Source organism: Saimiri boliviensis, chromosome 11 (genome assembly GCF_048565385.1).
Source record: "Saimiri boliviensis isolate mSaiBol1 chromosome 11, mSaiBol1.pri, whole genome shotgun sequence".
Taxonomy (NCBI): Eukaryota; Metazoa; Chordata; class Mammalia; order Primates; family Cebidae; genus Saimiri; species Saimiri boliviensis.
In genome coordinates this window covers 109,137,564-109,161,462 of record NC_133459.1, presented here as the reverse complement: position 1 = coordinate 109,161,462, position 23,899 = coordinate 109,137,564, and the positions used below count along the sequence as shown (strand labels likewise).

At 37.7% G+C, this 23,899-nt stretch overlaps 1 protein-coding gene across 5 annotated transcripts in view; it reads left to right on the top strand.

Annotated features, from left to right (window-relative positions):
• LOC120360515 (sphingosine 1-phosphate receptor 1) overlaps positions 1 to 23,899 on the top strand; it is a 203,912-nt gene that overhangs the window by 122,502 nt on the left and 57,511 nt on the right. For 4 of the 5 annotated variants that reach the window (XM_074381340.1, XM_074381338.1, XM_074381339.1 and 1 more), the window contains one exon: positions 8,969 to 9,115. The gene's annotated coding sequence lies outside the window, so the exon portion shown is untranslated. Of the gene's footprint in view, positions 1 to 8,948; positions 9,116 to 23,899 lie in introns of all 5 variants that reach the window. The other variant, XM_074381341.1, reaches the window with a different exon arrangement.

Below are 23,899 nucleotides of genomic sequence, written 5' to 3'. Positions count from 1 at the left end.
GAGTACATGAATTAATCAATATTTCATAATCTAGGTGATGAAAGCCTCTCCTTTTTTAAAGCATGAGGACCTTATGCTTTGTGTGTGCAGCTTAACTACTATTAAGGTTAATGAAAATCAGGCAGGCAAAGCCCCTTTCTTGAGTTGATAACATGCTCTAGTGTGCATCGTTGTCAGTTATACATCAATTCTTAATCATCTTGGGAGGCAGGAGAGGTAAATCCTGCTGCTGAGCCAAAGCACCTCATGTAAGGATTATTGGACAGCATTAGGATCTGAACTTAAAATCTTAATTCTTTATTTTCTTTGTAACTTATTCTTCTGTTGTTAATTAAGTCAAATATTCCCCTAGGAAGTGAGCGAATGTGTGTGTGTGCTTGTAAATGGGGTGGGAAGGAGGTGAAAATAAAGAAACATTGAAGGCAAAGAGAAAGAATATTTTTGCATTCCTATTTTAGGACTACTAAAATGTGTAGCTTAGTTTTCTAAAATCTTGCATCTGAATATTTGTCTGCAAATATAATATCTTCTATTAGGTGTATAGCTCAGGTATTTTTAGTTCCAGGTATGAAACAGCATCTATTGAAAGATTTACTCCTCATTTGGCTAGACATTTCTTCATTCAATAGATATTTATGAAATCTATTATATGCCAGGTAATAAGTGCTGCAAAGGTAATTAAGTTTTACCATCAAGGAGCTCCTTAACTAAGAAAAAAACTGACATATGAACAGGCATTTAAAAATGTCTGAGCATTCAGTTTGCTAGAGCTTAAGCTTCAAGCTCAAGATTGATGAAAGGAGAGGCTGGAGCACTAGGGAGAGGCCATGCTGTGGAAAACCTGTGTTCCATGTTGTACCAGTCTGGTGAAGATGCTATAATGAACAATTGTTTGAAATAACAGAAACGGACTTCACACTCCCTGACAATTTAGCACTAGCTTTCCAGTCTGTGGCTCTACCTGGGGCACTGAGTCTTCTGCTAGATCTTCTGCATCTGCCTACATCCTGGAGAAGAGAGAGAAGAGTTAGGCCTGAGTCCACCATGGAGTGGCACACATCAGTTCTTCCCCTGGTGAGCATATGGCCCAGCTTATACCTGAATTCTCAACACAACAATGAATAGTGTCCTCTTTCGCTCTTAACAGTGTCTCAGTTTGGACAATAAATTATATGATCACACTAATTTCTCCCGTATTCTATGGCTGAGAGTTCAATCACATGGTCACACCTACCTTAAAGGGATACTGGGAAGACCTATGTGATCAAGAGGAGAAGGCAATGGATATGGTTGAATGCAAGGCACTTTCCGTTGCACATATCAAGGGGTTTAAAACTTTATCTTCCATATCCATTGCTATTTGAACATGTTCACCTAAATACAAATAATTATTTGAAGTCTTCCAGTGTATTTTGCAAATTCATAGCGATCATGCATCCTGCTCCATATATGTGTATTTTTCTTAAAATAAAAATAATGTATTTTCTTTCTTCAAAACTCTTTACAAGTAAGTAATGCCCCAGGAATATTTTCCATTCTTTGTGGAAGAAATGTTTTGCATGTGTGTGCAAATCATGCATCTGCATATTTAGAGATATCTAGCAGACTTGCAACAAAATATTAAAACATGGCTTGTTTCTGTATGGTAGACCTGGAGACAGCTTTTCCTTTTTCTCTACGTTTTTCCATGTCATTTTGGAATTTTAAAATACTTTTTATTAGTTAAATTAGTTTTTATTTTATTATTATTATTATTTATTATTATTATTATTTTTTTTTGAGATGGAGTTTCGCTCTTGTTACCCAGATATAATATCTTCTATTAGGTGTATAGCTCAGGTATTACCCAGGCTGGAGTGCAATGGCACGATCTCGGCTCACCACAACCTCCGCCTCCTGGTTTCAAGCAATTCTCCTGCTTCAGTCTTCCTAGTAGCTGGGACTACAGGCGTGCGCCACCATGCCCAGCTAATTTTTTGTGTTTTTAGTAGAGACGGGGTTTCACCATGTTGACCAGGATGGTCTCGATCTCTTGACCTCGTGATCCACCCGCCTTGGCCTCCCAAAGTGCTGGGATTACAGGCGTGAGCCACCACGCCCGGCCTTTATTTTATTTTATATGAAGAGCCACCTCATATAACATGGGCTGTATGAATATCCAACTTGGAACACACAGCACTGAACAAACAGGTAGAAGAGTCACCTGGTGACATTTTCATTTTAAATAGGACATTCCGACAGCTGCATAGAGTACAGATTCCAAAAGACAGAGACTGGGAGCAGGGAGACCAATCTAGACTGCTATAGGTACCTGGATGAAAGATGATAGAAGATCTGATGTAGGTTGGTGATAGGAGGAATGTTTGGAGATTAAATCAGTAGAGCTAAACCAAACATGCACTATTGATAAATTTGCCTATGTTAACACTAATGGTTTTGCTTCTGCAAAACATCATAAAATTAGTTTAAAAAGCAAGGGACGAGCTTGAGAAAAACACTTATAAGACATGAATGATATGAAAGATGGGAAAGGTTGGCATCCTGAATATATTAAGGGCTCTTAACAATAAAAAAGCATCCTAATATAAAAATAAACACAGCAATTTATCCAAGAATAAGTATGACCTCCAAAATATTAAAACCTGACCAAAGATTTTAAAAAACTGGAAATAAAAATACAATCTTCATTATCATGTTAGTGAAGGTCACAGAATATAGTGCAGATATTTGTACAAAGTATCTTGGAACTGGTAATAATCAAAATTGAGAAAATAATTTCTTCAATGGAAGGTTTGTTAATAAATTATTACAGATCCTCTTACTGGACTACTAGGTAATAATTTAAAATGATTACATAGATGTATAATGTTGAAATAGAAAGACGCCTGTGTATCACAATGCCTATGACCTATTATTAAGTAAAAACTGGTTATCAAACTCCAAGTATAACATGCCCACTTTATGTAAAATTATTTGTGTGTGTGTACAAAACATGTATCTGCATATATGGAAATATCTAGGGGACTTTCAATAAAATTTTAAAACGTGTTTATTTCTGTATGGTATAATGAGTTAGCTTTTTCTTTTTCTCTGTATTTTTCCATATCATTTTGGAATTTTAAAATAGACATCATGCACTATATATATAATTTTTAAGTAAACAAAACGTTATTATTTTTGGGAAAAACAAAACTCAGTAGGTGTTTTTTACTCCAAGGGTATAAAAAATAAGGAGGACTTGGTGCTTGATTGGTTGTAGAGAGCAAATGAGAAGTATTGGGCAAGGATGACTTTCAGTTCTCTCATTCCTTGTAATAATTCACTGGCACTGAAAGAGAGACAGTTATCCTCTGTCTCCTATTCCTTTACCCTGTTGTCATTCCTTTTGCTTTGCAACTTCTCATCCAGATTCTGCTCCTCCTAAGTCTGTCCCTGGACTCTCTGAAGTGTTTGTTCCAATGCTAAAAACCCCTCTGCATCCTTTACCTTATTTCACAATGCTATCTTCATGTTTTCCCTAACTGAATGGCCGAGGATTAGAGATGAGACATGGCACTGAAAATGACTGACTCAAATATTCTTATACCAGCACAGAATGTTTTGATGCCAGCAGCATATAATGAGGGTCCCAACCCAGCATCAGAGAGGATGGAAGATGGAACAAATTTATGAGGGACCCAGTACCAAGTGGATCTACCTCAGGGTGTTCAAAGTAGCTGGGAGGTCCAGGGTTAGGATGAAGATTGCCTACAGATTGCAAAGTCTGGTAGGATCAAGGCAGCCCTCATATTAGTCTGAACCGATTGTTCAGGGCAGAAGAGGAGGCACAATAGTGGGAGTAATGGCCAGTCCTAGTTAACAATCTAAGGAACTGCCAACTCATTATTATTTTTTTTTTTTTTTTTTTTTTTGAGACGGAGTTTCGCTCTTGTTACCCAGGCCAGAGTGCAATGGCACGATCTCGGCTCACCGCAACCTCCGCCTCCTGGGTTCAGGCAATTCTCCTGCCTCAGCCTCCTGAGTGGCTGGGATTATAGGCACGCACCACCATGCCCAGCTAATTTTTTTTTGTATTTTTAGTAGAGACGGGGTTTCACCATGTTGACCAGGTTGGTCTCGATCTCTCGACCTCGTGATCCACCCACCTCGGCCTCCCAAAGTGCTGGGATTACAGGCTTGAGCCACCGCGCCCGGCCCATTATTTTTCCATATCACAATTTGCTTTGCAAACCAACAAGCCAAAATACCGAGCTATTCAGATACAAGCATAAATGCCATCTGTGTAAACGTAAATACTGATCATAAGAGCTTTTCAGTGATCAAGAGACATTAAAGATTAATGTCAGAGATATGTCCACTTCTTGAATCTTATTCTTTAGGGCCACCACTTCCCACACACTGTCTTTTTTTTGTTGTTGTCATTGAGATCTTTGCCATTCAAGCCTGCTCATCCTAGCCTTCAAGAGCCAGGCATTTCTTTTTTGTTGTTTTGTTTTGTTGAATTATACTTGAATTATACTTTAAGTTCTGGGATACATGTGCAGAATATGCAGGTTTATTACATAGGTAGACACATGCCATGGTAGTTTGCAGCATCCATCACTCCGTCGTGTAAATTAAGCATTTCTCCTACTGCTATACCACCTCCTGACAGGCCCTGGTATGTGATGTTCCCCTCCCTGTGTCCATGTGTTCTAATTGTTCAACTCCCACTTATGAGTGAGAACATACAGTGTTTGGTTTTCTGTTCCTATGTTCGTTTGCTGAGAATGATGGTGTCCAGCTTCATCCATGTCCTTGCAAAGGATATGAACTCATCCTTTTTTATGACTGCATAGTATTCCATGTGTATATATGCCACATTTTCTTTATCCAGTCTACCATTGATGGGGCATTTGGGTTGGTTCCAAGTCTTTGCTATCCTGAACAGTACTGCAGTAAACATACATGTGCATGTCTCTTTATAGTGGAATGATTTATAATCCTTTGGGTATGTACCCAGTAATGGGATTGCTGGGTTAAATGATGTTTCTACTTCTAGATCCTTGAGGAATCGCCACACTGTCTTCCACAATGGTTGACCTAATTTACACTCCCACCAACACTGTAAAAGCATTCCTATTTTTCCACATAATCTCCAGCATCTGTTGTTTCCTGACTTTTTAATAATCACCATTTTAATTGGCATGAGATGGTATCTCATTGTGGTTTTGATTTCCATTTCTCTATTGACCAGTGATGATCTTTTTTCATGTTTGTTGGCGGCATAAATGTCTTCTTTTGAGAAGTGTCTGTTCATATTCTTTGCCCACTTTTTGATGGGTTCTTTTGGTTTCTTGTAAATTTGTTTAAGTTCCTTGTAGATTCTGGATATTAGCCCTTTGTTAGATGGATAGATTGCAAACATTTTCTCCCATTCTGTAGGTTACCTCTTCATTCTGATGATAGTTTCTTTTGCTTTGCAGAAACTCTTTAGTTTAATTAAATCCCATTTGTCAGTTTTGGCTTTTGCTATCATCGCTTTTGGTGTTTTAATCATGAAGTCTTTGCCCATGCCTATGTCCTGAGTGCTGTTGCCTAGGTTTTCTTCTATGGTGTTTATGGTTTTAGGTCTTACATTTAAGTATTTAATCCATCTTGAGTTAATTTTTGTTTAAAGTATAAAGGAGGGATCCAGTTTTCAGGAAGAAGTCAAATCCCTGAATAAACCTATAACAAATTCTGAAATTGAGGCAGCAATTAATAGCATACCAACCAAAAAAAGCCCAGGTCCAGATGGATTCATAGCCAAGTTCTACCAGAGGTACAAAGGGGAGTCGGTACCATTCCTTCTGAAACTATTCCAAACAATAGAAAAAGAGGGAATCTTCCGCAACTCATTTTATGGGGCCAGCATCGTCCTGATACTCATACCTGGCAGAGACACAACGACAAAAAAAAGAAAATTTCAGGCCAATATCCCTGATGACCATCAATGCAAAAATCCTCAATAAAATGCTGGCTAACCGAATCCAGCAGCACATCAAAAAGCCTATCCAGCATGATCATGTTGGCTTCATCTCTGGGATGCAAGGCTGGTTCAACATATGCAAATCAATAAATGTAATCCATCGCATAAACAGAACCAAAGACAAAAACCACATGATTATTCCAGTAGATTCAGAGAAGACCTTTGATAAAATTCAACACCCGTTCATGATAAAAACTCTCAATAAACTAGGTATTGATGGAACCTATCTCAAAATAATAAGAGCTATTTATGACAAACCCACAGACAATATCATACCGAATGGGCAAAAGCCAGAAGCATTCCTTTTGAAAACCGGCACAAGACAAGGATGCCCTCACTTATCACTCCTATTTAATGTAGTAGTGGAAGTTCTGGCCAGGGCAATCAGGCAAGAGAAAGAAATACAGGGTATTCAAATAGGAAGAGAGGAAGTCAAATTGTCTCTGTTTGCAGATGACATGATTGTATATTTAGAAAACCCCATCGTCTCAGCCCAAAATCTCATTAAGCTGATAAGCAACTTCAGCCAAGTCTCAGGATACAAATCAATGTGGAAAAATCACAAGCGTTTCTAGACACCAATGATAGACAAACAGGGAGCCAAATTATAAGTGAATTCCCATTCACAATTGCTCCAAAAAAAGAAAATACCTAGGAATACAGCTTACAAGGGATGTGAAGGACCTCTTCAAGGAGAACTACAAACCACTGCTCAAGGTTATAAGAGAGGACACAAACAGATGGAAAAACATTCCATGCTCATGGATAGGAAGAATCAATATTGTGAAAATGGTCATACCACTCAAAGTAATTTATAGCTCCAGTGCTATGCCCATCAAGCTACCATTGACTTTCTTCATAGAATTAGCAAAAACTACTTTAAATTTCATATGGAACCAAAAAAGAGCCCATATAGCCAAGATAATCCTAAGCAAAAAGAACAAACCCGGAGCAATCATGCCACATGACTTCAAACTATACTACAAGGCTTCAGTAACCAAACAGCAGTGGTACTGGTACCAAAACAGAGATATAGACCAATAAAACAGAACAGGGGCCTCAGAAATAACAGCACACATCTACAACCATTTGATCTTTGACAAACTTGGCAAAAACAAGCAGTGGGGAAAGGATTCCCTATTTAATAAATGGTGTTGGGAAAACCGGCTAGCCTATGCAAGCCAGGCATTTCTTACTATGCATTGAACTCATGCCAAACTATTGTTTCACACTATTATTGTCTAAAAGACAACGTGTACTAGAAATGTGAAACAGGAAATGTCCATCTGATCTTATCACAGTACAAGAAATTTTCCAGAGTCCATATGCTGATGTAATTATTTTAAAAATTATTTTTATTTTTTAAAGTGGTAGATCCTTAGAACAATTGTCTTTGGTGTCACAGATGTAGCATATGGATCTCCGTTTTAGAGGAATAGTGCACTGTAATAGTGCACTGTAATTGGTGCAGTCTGGTTTTATGTTATTTTCTAATTAGGTTTTAGGAGTTCTTTTTATTTACTTGGTTTGTATGTGTTTGTGAAACGTAACATATATATTTGTATGTCTTAACCTTTACTTTGTTTGGAAAGTCCTTAATTTATTTTATGTAGAACGATTTTCCTTTATCCACAAAGCTATGACCCATATAAGCTATTTCCTTCTGTTCCAGTACTGTGCTTATGTAATTTCCTATAAACAGCAGCAAACAACGTCAGTATACACTGGCTGTTGGTTCAGTGTTCTTGCAGTACTTACAATGGACATTTCTCAGCATAGTTAATCTCTTTTCAAAATTTTGGCCCTACTTTTATCAGCACCAATACAATACTTTGAAATAAATGGAAATGCTTTTATTCCTTGAAGGGATAAGGATTAAAGCTGAAACTGGGTCTAGGGATGAGGTGACGAGGAAAAAAAACCCTCACAAATCTGATGATTTTTTTCTCCTTTGGAAGTGAAAAACAATGAGCTGTACTCTGTGAAAGAAAGGAAACGGTGCTGACAAGCTTTTCTCCAACCACTGTACACCTCTGGTTCAGAACCAGCAGAAGCCAATTAGTTATTTAGTTCATTAGCACATTTAAGTGTGAGATTTTATTTATATGACCACCAAGAACTAGATATTCAGGCATAATTCAGGTCCTTTTTCATTTATAATGAGTCTCTTTCATTTGTAATTTCTCTTTTGATTTATAATCATTTTCATTCTTGTTTTAGTTTGTTTTAATCCGTGATCTTCTTTTTATCCTATATCTTATATATCTTGTAGTTGTCCTTTTATCCATATAGTTTTACAGAATCCCAGAAATCCTTTTCTTTTGTTAAAATGCTATCACTAGTAGTAATATTTCTAATGCCAATTTAAACTTTTTTATTCTAGAATAATTTGTGCAGAATGAATTGTTAAGTGTATCTATAGAGAATGAATGATTGATATTCAGCCAAGCTTTGCCTATGTCTTTCCATGACCAAAAACAATAAAGTAAAAGGAAAAAAAAATTCAGTTAGTCTGTTGTTTCATCTGTGTGCCTCTGAACAACCTATTTGTATATTTTGGGAAATTTTTTTCTCACTGAATTACTGTGTATATTTATCATGTACATTGACGGTTGAATTTTCACTGTATACCTAGATGGTAAAAAATTTGAAAGGAGAAACTATTTTTTAATAGCCATTTTGGAAACAAGTGTCAGTGAGCATATTGTTTTAGGAAGAGGGGGATGGTGGGGACACTGGATTCAAAGGAAGTCCTATGTCAGAGGGCTCTGTGCACATTTTCCTGAAGTACCTCAACTATACTTAAATGTAATCTGTTATTTTAACCAATCGTAATGGTTGCATTTTGCCTTTTCTCATAATAAATTATAAAATTGAAAACATAAATATGGCAAAACCTTATTTTTCAGGATGCCTCTCCCTTCTCTAACTCTAACAGATTTAATTTTGTGTCCAAAGACTTCAAAAGCTACCAGAGTACTGTGAAAGAAGAAACAGTGTTGTCGAAGGCTGCTGATATTGCCTATTAGCCAGAAGAAAGAACTTGAATCTGGCAAAGAAGTGTGGTAAACATCCTACCCAGATCTGCATGTGCTAAGTATCCAGGTAAGTTGGAGCAACATATTAATAGCAACCAGTGAAGAAATGAAAGGTAAAACTATAATGCAATGTATTTCTGTGCCTCATGTTGAAACGTCGTATTCAAGGACTAAAGGGACTGCTTTTTCTTCTCCTTCCCCATCTTGTGTATTTCAGTTTTGTATTGAAATGTTCTTTGGGTTCATAAAATATTTAGGTACTACATAAAGAAGAAAGACTTTGGAATCAAAGGCAAGCTTTGGAATCAAACACAGCTTCTGTTCGATGAAACTAGAAAATCAAGATCTATCAAAGGCCCAGTGTTAATCGGTACCAATTTCTCACCACGTTTTGATTAGAAGAAAATTGAGCTGCAAACATTTAAGGATTTGTCTGACTGAATACTGACTTAAAGTTCTGATCTCTAGTAATGTCAGGCATATTGTTTTGGTAAATTGTACAGGTGAGTTGTTAAAGATGAAAGCTTAAGTATTTATTGTTTAAATTACTTTAGAGAAAAAAATTGATATTTATTTTTCAGAATGAGGTGTAATTGCTATATCAAAAATCCACATAATGTGAAAGTATAAAGGAAAACTATCAGGTGATACTCAATTATTTTTATTCTAAAGATATAGGTAAAAATGTGAACAGATATATTGATATCAAATTCATAAAACATATGTATATATTAGAAACTAGAATCTCTGGGTGCCTCTGAGGATAATAATTGAGGGTCTATGTGTCAAGAATACTTTGCACAGCTGAAACTATTACAGTATTTGAATTTTTTTCTTATATATATATAACTTTTTTAAAAGAATGAGAAATGCTATACAAATGCAACTATTTTTACTATAGATTTTTATTTCCATAAAATCGTAAGTAAGTGTATGGTCAATAGATCTTATTATATATCTATAATATCCCTTGAATTTGTTTACCTGGTAACACTGGCTCATGTTTGTAAATCCTTCTGAACTCCCAAAATGATTTTGCAGACATTACATAATTTGTAAGATTACGAAACTATTACATTAGCTTTTCTGGTTTTCTTGTCTTAATACTCAATTATCATACTAAACTGCAGTGTTTTTTTTTTGTTGTTGTTGTTGTTGTTGTTGTTTTCATCATGTCACACACACACAATAGAAAACCAGCAGTTGTAATTTTCTTCAGCAGTTCTTAACGGAAGCTTATTTCATAGTTTAGTACTTTTCTTTCGTAAGTACTGGACCAAGCTGTAATGGAATTATACGACTCATGCTTTCAGAACAGAGCTTTCTCTTACTCGTATGTTTATCCTGATGACCATATGACAATGTGAAGTTCTATCACGATTCTGTTGGATATTACCTTTGTCTTATGCACTGAACTGAAGCCAGGGTGTTGGAGAGCTCAATAGCTGATTCTGAGGGTAAATTAAAATACCAGTCAAAATTAAATGGACAGTGTGGAAGGGGAGTGAGCCTGCAGGCTATTATGAGATTTGTCCCACTCAGTTTAATAAAACCCCTTCTCTGCTGAAGGGTAAGTAGGATGGATTTTCATGCAAATAGAAGACCAGGTCAGAAACAAATCCATTCCCTTTCCTTCTGCTTGGCTTACTGGACTTGTAGACAGACCTAGATTTTCCTGTTTTATTAAGGATGATGGAGCTGAATTTCTTACCAATAGAAATTGTTATTTGAATTTATCAACATTGATAAAACTGGTTCATCAAACCATTTTTTTAATTGCAAAGAGCTTCATGGACAGTGACCTGCTGTGAGCTGGCTGACAGCTGAAGTGATGAACAATGCTGTTTAGTTCTGACCCTCATGCCTGCCAGAGACTAAGAATACCTTGACCAATAAGGAGGCAGATCTTTGTTAGCCTTTCTGCATTATTTCTTCCAATGTAGTATTTAATCTCAGGAAAAAATCAATCTCATGTGGGTGGCTATTCATTGTAATATTTAAAGGAGCACAGTAGTCAAGAGTGAAGGCTAGGAGTCAAACAGACTTGAATTCAAATTCCAGCTCCACCCTTTAGCACACAGGAGCACATGGGCAAGTTACTTCACTTCTTTAACCATCAGTTTCCTCATTTATAAGCTAAATCTTGTTAGAATGCGTTTTTTTTCAAATGAATTAAGTGTATAGTAAAGCGCCTGTAGTATAAGAGGCATTGAATAAAAAGTTATTGTTATAATTACTAAAACTTTTTAATAGGATTTATATAATTACTAAAACTTTTTGTATATGATTATAATAACCACATACAAAATTTCATGGCAAATACATAAAAACTGACTATTTGACTATTTGCTATCTCCCACTCCACTCCCCACCATTCCTTCCTAAGCCCACTCCAGTCAGGCAACCCACCAGTCCACTTATACCACACTTGACAAGGTCACCAGTGACATTCACATTGCTAAATACAGTGGTCAGTTCTCAGCTTTCATCTTAGTTGAGCACTCAGCAGCCTTTGGAAAAATTAATCTACCGCCTGCTCTTTTTTGTTTTCCTAATCTCTAAACATTGGAGGGCTCCAGGGCTCTGTCCTCTGGTCTCTTCTCTATCCATAACCCCTCCCTGGTGACCTTATCTAATCTTGGAGATTTACTATCATGTAGGTGTTACTGACTTCTCAAATATATTATTTCCAGTTCACATCTCCCTTCTGAGTTCCAGATCTGTATATGCAACTGCTTGCTGGATTTCTACTTGAATGTCTTAGATAATTTCTCAAACTTGGCATGTGGAGAACTGAACACCTTGATTTTCCTAAAAAGCTGTTTTTCTATCACTTAGTTCGTCAGCTAAAAACTTTGGAGTTAGACATATGGACTGCCCGTCCTAAGGGAAGAATCAGAGGAGAAGGGATACAAGACCCCAGGAGCACACCCAGCACGTTAGTATGCATGCTGCGTCTCTCTGAAATGGTGGAACCTGTTTGTTTACCTGTTCTGGAGAATGGCTGCCTGTAGCAGACACAGGAGTTGTCCTCATACTGTGCGTCCTGACTTCCACAGGAATTTGAGTTGTAGCTGCAATGCAGCTACCAACCAGGGATACAGTTTCTCAGCTCCACGCCTTGCACCTACAGCTAAGTGTGGCCATGTGACCGGTTTTCATCAATTAAGTATGAATAGAAACAAAGTACACCACCTTCATTTGGAGGCTTTGAAGAAGCAACTACCCTTCATTTTCTCTCTTTCACCTTGTAGTGGGGGGATACAGATGACAATAAGGCCCTGGGTGATGAGGCAGCCACAGGATGCAAAATGCCTCAGACCTGAGTCACCACATGGAAGAGACAAGCTACTGACCTAAAAGATCCACCCTGGTCTATAGATGAACAAGAAATAAACTTCTATTATGTTTGAACATTGCAGATTTTGTTCTGTTATAGCAGTTTATCTCACTCTGACTAAACTGTTACCTGTCTTTCAAGAGATAGGCAAGTTTAGCCAGGGTGTCCTCCTTTCCTGAAAGTGATTTTTTCATATATGTAATCTATATGTTAATTCATACTCTCCAAAGCATATCCACATCTATTCAACTATGCTTATGTGTTCCATCAACAGAAACCTCATATAAATAAATATATATAAAGGTTTTAAAAAAAAAGACACTTTGGAGTTATCCTTGACCCTGTCCTCTTTTCTCACACCCATATCCAAACCATCAAGAAATCTTGCTGATTCAACCTTCAGAATCTATCCAGGATTTAACCATTAATCAGCCTCTTCTCCTCTGGCAGTCTGTCCTCCTATATTTCATTTTAATCATCCTTAGAAACTCCTAACCAGTCTCAGTGCTTTCACCATTGTACTTCTAGACTATTCTCAAATAGCAGCCAATGAGACCCTGCTGCACTTCTGCTCAAAACCTCACTTAGGGTAAAACCAGGTAGGGCCTGCACCATCTGGCCTCACCTCCTAGTGTTTTCCTCCTTGCTCATTCTGCCAGCCAGACTGCTTTTCTTGCTTTTCCATGAACATGCTAGACACACTGTCATGTTTGGGCTTTTGCACTTATTTCCCTTCCCAGAATACTCTCCTCATGGATACGCACATCCAGCCTCTCATCTCCTTCAAATTTTAGTTGAAATGCCACTTTCTCAATGAGGGTTTCCTGATTATTGTCTAATGCCTTGTCTTTACTTTACTTTTCTTCATAGTAATTACCACCATCTGACTTACACTTGCTTGCCTTTCTTGTTTATTTTCTGTTTTCCCCACTCAAATGTAGTCCAGAAGGAAAGGGACTCTTGTTTATTTGTTCATTCCTCTAACCCCTGGGTCTGAGCATGGCTTTGGGTAGACACCTAGTAAATGTTTGTTTAAATGGAATGAATAAATGGTATTTACTACCTTATATGGTACTATAATATAAAAGCATACTATGCAGGGAATTAGGAATCTAGAAACTAGTTTTGACTCAGCCTCCTATGAACAAGGTTGTGTGGACAAGTCATTTCACCTCTCTGAGTCTCATTTTTCTAATATTTAACATCTACCTTACAGAAATGTAAAATGTTCAAATATAGATTATCTTAGGGAGTGCAGTCTCATGCGTGCACAATGAAAGAATTTCTACATACCTTCCATGTATCCACAATGAATGGTTTAAACCTTGTCAGGAAAATTAAGTTCTATATGAGCATATTTTTAAAAAAATTGTCACTGAAAGAAATATCCAATTAAGCCAAAACCTTCTCTAGAGACAGGATGCAATAGAGAAGCTCTAGCAGAATTAGGTTCCGTGGGAAAGGCACACTCGATGCCTTCCTCATATCCTTGCACTCATAATAGAGTTTGAATTAAAGAACAAGAAACAAAACAGACTTTGCATTTTTCATTTTTAGCCAAGCTCCTCTGGTTTGCATAGTCATAACATCATTCAAATGATCATTTTTGGAGTTTTTATTTCAAGTACCCTTTTTCTCAGTTAGGAGAAATGAATATCTGATGCTTTGTTTTTCCAAATTGTAGTATGAAAACTGAGTAATGCTATAAAGCTTTTTAAATGTTTTAGAGGATAGCAAGTGAACTGTATATAAGTTTCTGGGATTTTTAATTAATTAATTTATTTTTGAGATGGAGTCTTGCTCTGTTGCCCAGGCTGGAGTGCAGTGGTGCAATCTCGACTCACTGCAACCTCTGCTGCCCAGGTTCAAGCGATTCTCATGCCTCAGCCTCCCAGGTAGCTGGGAATACAGGCATGCACCACTGTGCCTGGCTAAGTTTTTTTTTTTTTTTTGTATTTTTAGTAGAGACGGGGTTTCATCATGTTGGCCAGCCTGACCTCAAGTAATCCACCCACCCCAGCCTCCCAAAGTGCTGGGATTACAGGCATGAGCCATTGCACCTGACCTGAACATATTTTTTACATTCAATATAATGATGATTTGTTCAGATTCCCTTGATTTTATTTTCTAATGAATACCTCAATATTTCTCTTATATGCTGGTCACTTATCAGATGGATTACCAGTGAATGCTTTTTATTTGAGACAGAGTCTCCCTCTGTAGGCCAGGCTGGAGTGCAATGGCATGATCTCAGCTCACTGCAACCTCTGCCTCCTGGTTCAAGTGATTCTCCTACCTCAGTCGCCCGAGTAGCTGGGATTACAGCCATGTGCCACCACACCCAGCTAATTTTTGTATTTTTGGTCGAGACAGGGTTTCACCAGTTGGTCAGGCTGGTCTCGAACTCCTGACCTTGTGATTGCCCGCCTTGGCCTCTCAAAGTGCTGGTATTACAGGCGCGAGCCACCACGCCCTGCCCAATGGGGCTTGCTAGCTGTTATGCTCCACTAGATGATGAGCTTTATGGAGGCAGTCTTTATTCCTCCCATCTGTCTAGTATCTAGTATATCTCAACAAATATCAAACTAGGGAATAAGAAAATGAACATTTTCTACCTATTTAATGTATTTGAATTTATTAGTCTTCCTCTGTTGTTCTTAATTAATTTGTTTATTTGAGACAGAGTCTCTCTCTGTCACCTAGTCTGGAGTGCAGTGGTATCATCACAGCTCATCACAGCCTCAAACTCCCAGGCTCCAACAATCTTCCTGCCTCAGCCTCCTGAGTATCTGGGACTACAGGCGTACATCACCACACTTGGCTAATTTTTGTATTTTTCATAGAGAAGGGGTTTCACCGTGTTACACAGGCTGGTCTTGAACTCCTGAGTTCAAGTGAACCACCCACCTTGGCCTCCATAAGTGTTGGGATTACAGACATGAGCCACTGCACCTGACCTTTGTTCTAATTTTTTAATGTTAAAACTTTGAGAAAACAAAAGTTAGGGCAAAGGAATCAATCATTAGAGTGAACCAGCAACCAACAGAATGGGAAAAAGTTTTTGCAATCTACCCATCTGACAAAGGGCTAATACCCAGAATTTACAAGAACTAAAACAGATTTACAAGAAAAAATAAAACCATTCAAAAGTGGGCAAAGGATATGAACAGACACTTTTCAAAAGAAGACATATATGAGACCAATAAACATATGAAAAAATGCTCATCATCACTGGTCATTAGAGAAATGCAAATCAAAACCACATTGAGATGCCATCTCATGCCAATTAGAATGGTGATGATTAAAAAATCCAGAGACAACAGATGGTGGAGAGGATGTGGAGAAATAGGAACACTTTTCCACTGTTGGTGGGAGTGCAAATTAGTTCAACCATTGTGGGAGACAGTGTGGCGATTACTCAAGGATCTATAAATAGAAATTCTATTTGACCCAGCAACCCCATTACTGGGTATATACCCAAAGGATTATAAATCAATTTATTATAAAGACACATGCACATGTATGTTCACTGAGGCACTGTTTACAATAGCAAAGACTTGGAACCAACCCAAATGCCCATCAACAATAGACTAGACAAGGAAAATGTTGCACAAAACACCATGGAATACCATGCAGCCCTAAAAAACGATGAGTTTGTGTCCTTTGTAGGGACATGGATGAATCTGGAAACCATAATTCTCAGCAAACTGACCCAAGAACAGAAAATCAAACACCATATGTTCTCACTCATAGGTGGGTGTTGAACACTAAGAATACAAGGACACAAGGAGGGGAGCATCACACATTGGGGTCTGTTGGGGAGGGCTAAAGGAGGAACAGTGAGGGGTAAGGAAGTTGGGGAGGGATAACATGGGGAGAAATGCCAGATACAGGTGATAGGGGATGGAGGCAGCAAACCACCTTGCCATGTAAGTACCTGTGCAACAACCCTGCATGATCTTCATGTGTACCCAGAACCTAAAGTACAACAACAACAACAAAAAAGGAAACATTTTTTGAAGATTTGCTACAATTTGAAAAAACTTGCAGACAAACTGAATAGTATAGAAATATTTTTTTAAAAATTTAAAGTTAGGGTCAGGCATGATGGTTCACACTTATCATCCCAGCACTTCAGGAGGCTAAAGTGGAGGGATCATTTGAGCCTAGGAGTTTGAGACCAGCCTGAGCAACATAGTGGTACCCCGTAGCTACAAAAAAAAAAAAAAAAAAGTAAAAATTAGTAAATTGTGGTGGCACTCCTGAAGTTCCAGCTACTCAGGAGTGGGAGGATCACGTGAGCCTGGAAGGTTGAGGCCGAGGCTGCTGTGAGCCTTGATTGCAAACACTGTACTCTAGTGTGGGTGGCAGAATGAGACCATGTTTCAAAAAGAAAAAAAAAAAAAACATAGAAATAGAAAAAGTTAGGTATGTCATGAATGCATAAATATATAAATATATATGTAGCTACTAGTCTATTTTATCATTTACTGTCATGAAATACTTGAGACAGCAAGACCAACCCCTACTCTTCCTCCTCCTTTTCAACCTACTCAACATGAAGACAATGAGGATGAAGACCTTTATCATTATCCAATTCTACTTAATGAATAGTAAATATATTTTCCTTCCTTATAATTTTCATAATAACATTTTACTTTAGCTTGCTTTATTGTAAGAATACAGCATATAATATGTATATAATACATGTAATGTACAAAATATATGTTAATTGACTGTTTATGTCATTGATAAGGCTTCTGGTCAACAGTAGGCTACTAGTAGTCAATTTTGGGGGGAGATAAAAGTTACATATGGGTAATTGACCATGTGGGAGTCGGCACACCCAACACCCATGTTATTCAAAGGATTCAAGGGTCAACTGTATTTCACTATTTTTATCTATTTTCAAGTTAATAATTGTTTTATGTATAAAAATAGCAGCTTTCTCATCATCGATATAATGTCAGTTATTCCATACTGATACTATTAATATGATAAATATACATTTATACTTCAAAAACCATAAAAGTAGTGATTAATCAGCAAGGCAGTTCAGGAAGATTAACCTTGCAAGACTGAGTAAAATAGACTAGAAGAAAGTAGGCTTAAAACAGAAATATATTGGCTAGGACTCCATTGCCATTATCTAAATAAGAGTTAATGAGTTTCCCAACTAGGAAAGAAATAGAAGAAATGGAAAGAAGGGGCAGCTTTTAAATGTAATGAAGGGAGAATTGATGCATTTGGATAACCGGTTGAATGTAAGAAGCGAGAGAGATTATCATAATTATTAGATATTTCAGATAGAGGATGTGGGCATGAAAGAGATGCCAAGATGGTAATGGGTAGTAGAGAGAAGGCCAAGGACAGTCTGTTGGCAAATACTTATTCTTGAAGATGTGTAGGAAGGTGACAAGTAAGGAATGAACAGAGAGAGCTAAAGAGAAGCAAAAGAATAGTTTCACAAAAACAAGGATTTAAGGAAGTAATGGGCAGCAATATTCAATGCTGCAGAAAAGGCTCTAGATTTTATGAGTAAGAAGTCTTGTGACCTTTAAGAGCATAGGGTTCCATAGAGGGGTGAGGACAGAAATAAAATTTAAAAGGATTAAGGGATGAGTGAAGGATAAGAAAATGTGACAGTATTTTTTCAAAATGAATAATCAAGCCATGAAAAGATAATGGAAGAACCTCAAATGCATGCCACTAAGTAAAAGCAGCCAGTTTGAAAAGGCTGCATTACTGTATGATTCCAACTACATGACATTCTGGGAAGGGCAAGCCATAGAGACAATGAAAAGATCAACAGCCGCCAGGGGTTGCAGTGGGAAAAGGATGAACAGGCAGAGCACAGGGAATGTTTAGGGCAGTAAAACTAGTCAGTATTACACTATAATGGTAGGTACATATTATTAAACATTTGCCAAAACTTGTAAAATGTACATCAAGAGTCAACCCTAATGTAAACTATGGACTGAGTGGCTATGATATGTCAGTGGCTATGATGTTCATTGGTTGAAACAAATGTAGTCTAATGGGAGATGTTAATAGCAGATGTTGTGCTGGGGAGGTTGTACATGCATGGGCTGGGAGAATACGGGGAACCCTGCACTTTCCACTAATTTTGCTGTTAACTTAAGACTGCTCTAAAACATCAAGTCAATTTTTAAAAATGTACAACCATTTTTGTTACTATAAACTTCTGTGTCACATACATGTATGCATTACTTTTATTGTATCATTTTATAGCCCTTAAAAATTTCAACAAAATGTAAAAACATATTTTTGTGCCCAATGAAATAAGTGGAGTAAAGTGATATTATTTTGCTAAATATATGATCAATGTAAGAATTTAGTTACATTTCTGGAATGACAGAGTAGTGATGAAATTTCTGGTATTATGACTTAAGAATATTAGGTCTCTCTTCAGATGTCTGTTGTATGTTTCAGTTATTTATTGGTGTGTATAGCATACCACAGCAAAACTTAGTAGCTTAAAACAGTCATTTATTGTTACATTTCATTTTTCTGGGAGTTGCTGAAGCTGAGCACTACTCAGTTTGGGGTTCTTTAAAAGGTTGCAGAAATATAACAGATGAGGCTAGAATTATCTGAAAGCTTCTTTACTCACACGTCTGGCTCCTAGGCTAGGATAGCTAGAATACCTAAGGGCTGGGCAGGGATTTCTCTCTCTTTTGTCTCTCCACATAGCCGTAGTGTGGCTTGGACTTCAAACTGCATGGCATTCCAAGAGCAAGAATTCCAGGAGACTCAGGTAGAAGCTTCAAGGTGTGGGAAGCGTTTGAAGTAATGTAGCATCACTTCCACTATTTTCTATTAGGCAAATCTGTCACAAATGAGCCCAGATTTAAGAGAGTCGAACAATAGATAGATACAGGGAGGAGAGAAATTGATGGTAGCCAACCTGAAAACAAGAAACAAGCTACCACACTCTATTAGGAGATGTTTATAAAAACATACAGACACATAGGCACAGACAAACACACATGCGCACACATACACACATGCAGATAAATACATTTATATGGAAAAAATTAAAAATTATTATTAATGTTCAAGTATACAATAAAATGCAAAGGGAAAATCTTAGTAATTAGGTAGAAAATAAGACTACTCCTAGAGGACTAATCAGAGACATTGTGTATATATATTTTAGTAAGATCAAGTAAGTCATTCCAAACCGTCTGGCCTCCTATCCCAAAACATCTCTGGGCTTCTCGTTTAGTTCAAAAAGTAAGCTCCAGAATGTATTTGTCAAAGGTAGCTTTTGTTCTCAATGCTGTCTCTGTTTTTCCAGTCATAGGCCCCTAACGTCTACCAGTCCTTACACTTCTAGCTGCATGTTTGCAAAATCTACCATGTAGTTCTGATTTTGTAATTTTCATTTCAATGAGCAAGGAAACTTAATTCTGAACGTCCAGAAATGATCATGTTTTCTTTTTATTTCCTTTCCTTTAGGTAATTTTTGTGTAGTTTTCTTCTTTCATTCAATTTTGATGAGACTTCTTTCTTTGAAATAACATTTAAAAATAAGGCTAACACACAAGTTGTTACTTTAATAAAGCATCTAATGTCTGCCTTATAAAATATTTTGAATGCTTTAGAAACTTGTCTTTGCTGCACACACAGGCAGAATGGAGTAATATTTTAAGACTTCCTGCAACTAGAAAGGTATGGAAAGTTTTACTGATTTATATTGTGTTCTGACTTCCTGAGGCAGTTTTCCTAATGCTATTCCATTTTAGTCTTACCACGAAACAGAGCTTGCTCGTTCACTGTTTCTTTGTTTAAAATCAGAATTCATCGTCGAACTTTGTATTTCAGTTTTGTTTGTTGTTTCTTAAGCTTAATTTCTATGGAATTTTATATTTGTAGCAGCTTTATTTTATAAATCTTCTCTTGCTAGGAGGATAATTCTGGAAGCATTTGAGAAAAAGAATTCCCAGTTCAGTTTTCAAAATTATTTTCAAAAATAAATAACCAAATCATATATATTTCAAAAATATATATCCAAAGGATTATAAATCGTTCTACTATAAGGACACATGCACATGAATGTTCATTGCAGCACTGTTTACAATAGCGAAGACCTGGAAACAACCCAAATGCCCATTGATGATAGACTGGACAGGGAAAATGTGGCACATATACGCCATGGAATATTATGCAGCCATCAAAAATGATGAGTTTGTGTCCTTTGTAGGGACATGGATGAACCTGGAAACCATCATTCTCAGCAAACTGACACAAGAACAGAAAATCAAACACCGCATGTTCTCACTCATAGGTGGGTGTTGAACAATGAGAACACACGGACACAGGGAGGGGAACATCACACACCGGGGTCTGTTGGGGGGAAATAGGGGAGGGACACCATGGGGTGGGGAGTTGGGGAGAGATAGCATGGGAAGAAATGCCAGATATAGGTGAAGGGGAGGAAGGCAGCAAATCACGCTGCCACGTATGTACCTAAAAAAATAAAATAATGATAATAACCTGACTATTTAACATATATAGGGTTCCACACTTGCATTTATTGCTTGTGCTACATAACTAAAGATTTTATTATCTATAGTTACTTGGGAAAACGCATCTTTTATATCAGTGTTTGTTTCTCGGGACAGGAAACGTGTATTACAGTTCTTTTGTATTCCTAAAGCTTGTACCATAGTTTTGTTGTTGTTGTTGTTATTTTTGAGACAGAGTCTCGCTCTGTCACCCAGGCTGGAATGCAGTGGCACAATCTCGGCTCACTGCAACCTCTGCCTCCTGGGTTCAAGTGATTCTTCTGCCTCAGCCTCCTGAGTAGCTGGAACTACAGGCACACACCACCACACCAGGCTAATTTTTGTATTTTTAGTAGAGATGGGGTTTTGCCACGCTGGCCAGGCTGGTCTCGAATTCCTAACCTCAGGTGATCTGCCTACTTTGGCCTCCCAAAGTGCTGGGATTACAGGCGCGAGCCACTGCACCCAGCCTTAAAGCTTGTACCATAATTCTAAACATATAATATGTAGATACTTACTTGATAAATGGGCGTGTCTGTTGTATTCTTTCAATTTAATTCTTGTAATTTGAGTCTTACTTGCCTTCCTTAACCATACAGCATAGATACATTATAGACTTTTTTTTATCATCAACTTTTATGTCCCAGGGTACAGGTGCAGGATGTGCAGATTTGTTACATAAGTAAATGTCTGCCATAGTGGTTTGCTGCACAGATCAATCCAACCACTAGGTGTTAAGCCCAGCATCCATTAGCTGCTCTTCCTGATGCTCTCCCTCAACTTTTATCTCCTGACAGGCCCCTGTGTGTGTTGCTCCCCTGCACCATGTGTCTGCGTGTTCCCATCCTTCAGCTCCCACTTGTAAGCGAGAACACATGGTGTTTGGTTTTCTGTTCCTGCATTAGTTTGCTGAGAATAACAGTTTCCAGCTCCATCCATGTCCCCACAAAGGACATGATCTTGTTCCTTTTTATGGCTGCATAGTATTACAGACTTTCTTGTGATGTAGCTTAGTCTTCATTAACATTACTGGTTATTTGTGCATAAGGTCTTTCTGATTTGAATCTTTCCCCTAAATATTTAAACAGAAATGGGAAAATTTAATCTTTCTGAAAAGATCTCTCTCAGTTATCTGGTTTTTAATGGCTTTTTATAATACAACCTAGAGCAGGAGTCTCCAACCCCCAGGCCACAGATGGGTACCAGTGCCTGCTAGGAACCGGGGTCGGGGTAGGGGGCACAGCAGGAGGTGAGCAGTGGGAGAGCGAGAGCATTGTTGCCTCAGCTCTGCCTCCTGTCAGATTAGGGGGACATTAGATTTTCATAGGAGCAGGAAGCCTACTGTGAACTGCGCATGTGAGGGAGCTAGGTTGCGCACTCCTTATGAGAATCTAATGCTTGAGGACCTGAGATGGAACAGTTTCATTCTGAAACCATACCCCCAACTGAGTCTGTGGAAAAATTTTCTTCTACAAAACCAGTCCCTGGTGCCAAAAAGGCTGGACATTGCTGTTATATATGATAGCTGAAGCATATATACCGGAACATTTTTTTAAGTTCAGAATTTAATTAGAGTCATCTTATTAAGATTTTTTTTTTTAAGATGTTCTCACTCTGTTCCCCCAGGCTGGAGTTCAGTGGCAAGATTAGGGCTCACTGCAGCCTTAACCTCCTGGGCTCAAGTGATCCTCCCACCTCAGTCTCCTGAGTAGCTAAGACCACAGGTGCAACACCACACCCAGCTAATGTTTTATTATTTTGGTACAGACAGGGTCTCCCTGTGTTGCCCAGGCTGGCCTCAAACTCCTGATCTTCAGTGATCCTCCTGCCTTGGCCTCCCAAAGTGCTGGTATTACTTGTATGAAGCATTATGCCCAGCCCTCATTAAGCTTTGAGAGAAGACATTTACTCCCTGCATTCAATAGCTTGTACTCACAAATCTCAGCAAATGTCAGTTCTTCAAATGACATGAGACTGACAAGAAATGGAAAGAACCGTTAAGAATAATAAAAAAGAGAAAGCTAACTTACAGTGACAGAAAGAAATGAGACATTTCCAGAGAAGTAGTCAGTTCTTGTGATTATTAATTTTCTTCCTTCTAGACTGACTAATAAATAGCATTTTCGGTTACTTGTACTTTTGAAGCTTTCTGTAGCAGGGTTGTTTCCATCACTGTGACATAACTCTCCTGAGTACAACTCTTAAAATTAACTCTTTTGAAGTTGCCAGTAGTTTTAGTTTCTCCATATTCTTCTGCCTGTCACCCAGAAAAGTAAATCATTTCCTCTAAATGTGTCATCTTTTCTACTCTGTTACTGACCCCTCTTCATATTTTAATTTCCCTTAATTTTTGCAGCCTGAATGAATGAAGAAATCACATTGGTATCTTATTTTAAATACTCATCAAAAATTCAATTCCTTTTGGAGTTTTTCAAAAGCGTTCAATAGTGGAGGAGTTATAAGGAGAAGCGAGGTCAGATAGTTAACAGGAAGTGGGTAAAGTGTTTCACTGAGGAAGAATAATGGGGTAAAGAACACACAATAAAAGGAGACAAAGGAAGAAGTGGGGCCCCTGTGGAAACAAGAGTCATAAAGACATAAAAGTGGAGTGCTAAATGTGTGTATTTCTTTACAGAGATGGCAGGATTTGAAAGTACATGTCAGTGACAGTGGCTGGCAGTCAATTACCATGATAAACCATAAAGAAAGCAGGGTGGGAGAAGTATTCATTTCTTAGAGAATAACTTTGAAAGGCTCAGATAAGGTTTCTGGGGTAAAGGCAAATACAAAAATAGATGCTTAAGTGTGCATGGGAGGGGCTTCTAACAATGTTCTACTTCTTGACTTTGTAAATGGTCAAGTATTAATTTGGGGATAATTCACTGAGTAATATACTAATTGGGGGTAACTCTTCAAACGATGTCTTTCAATTAAAAATGAAAAAGTAGCAAATAATAAATAGTTGGCTTCCAATTTATTC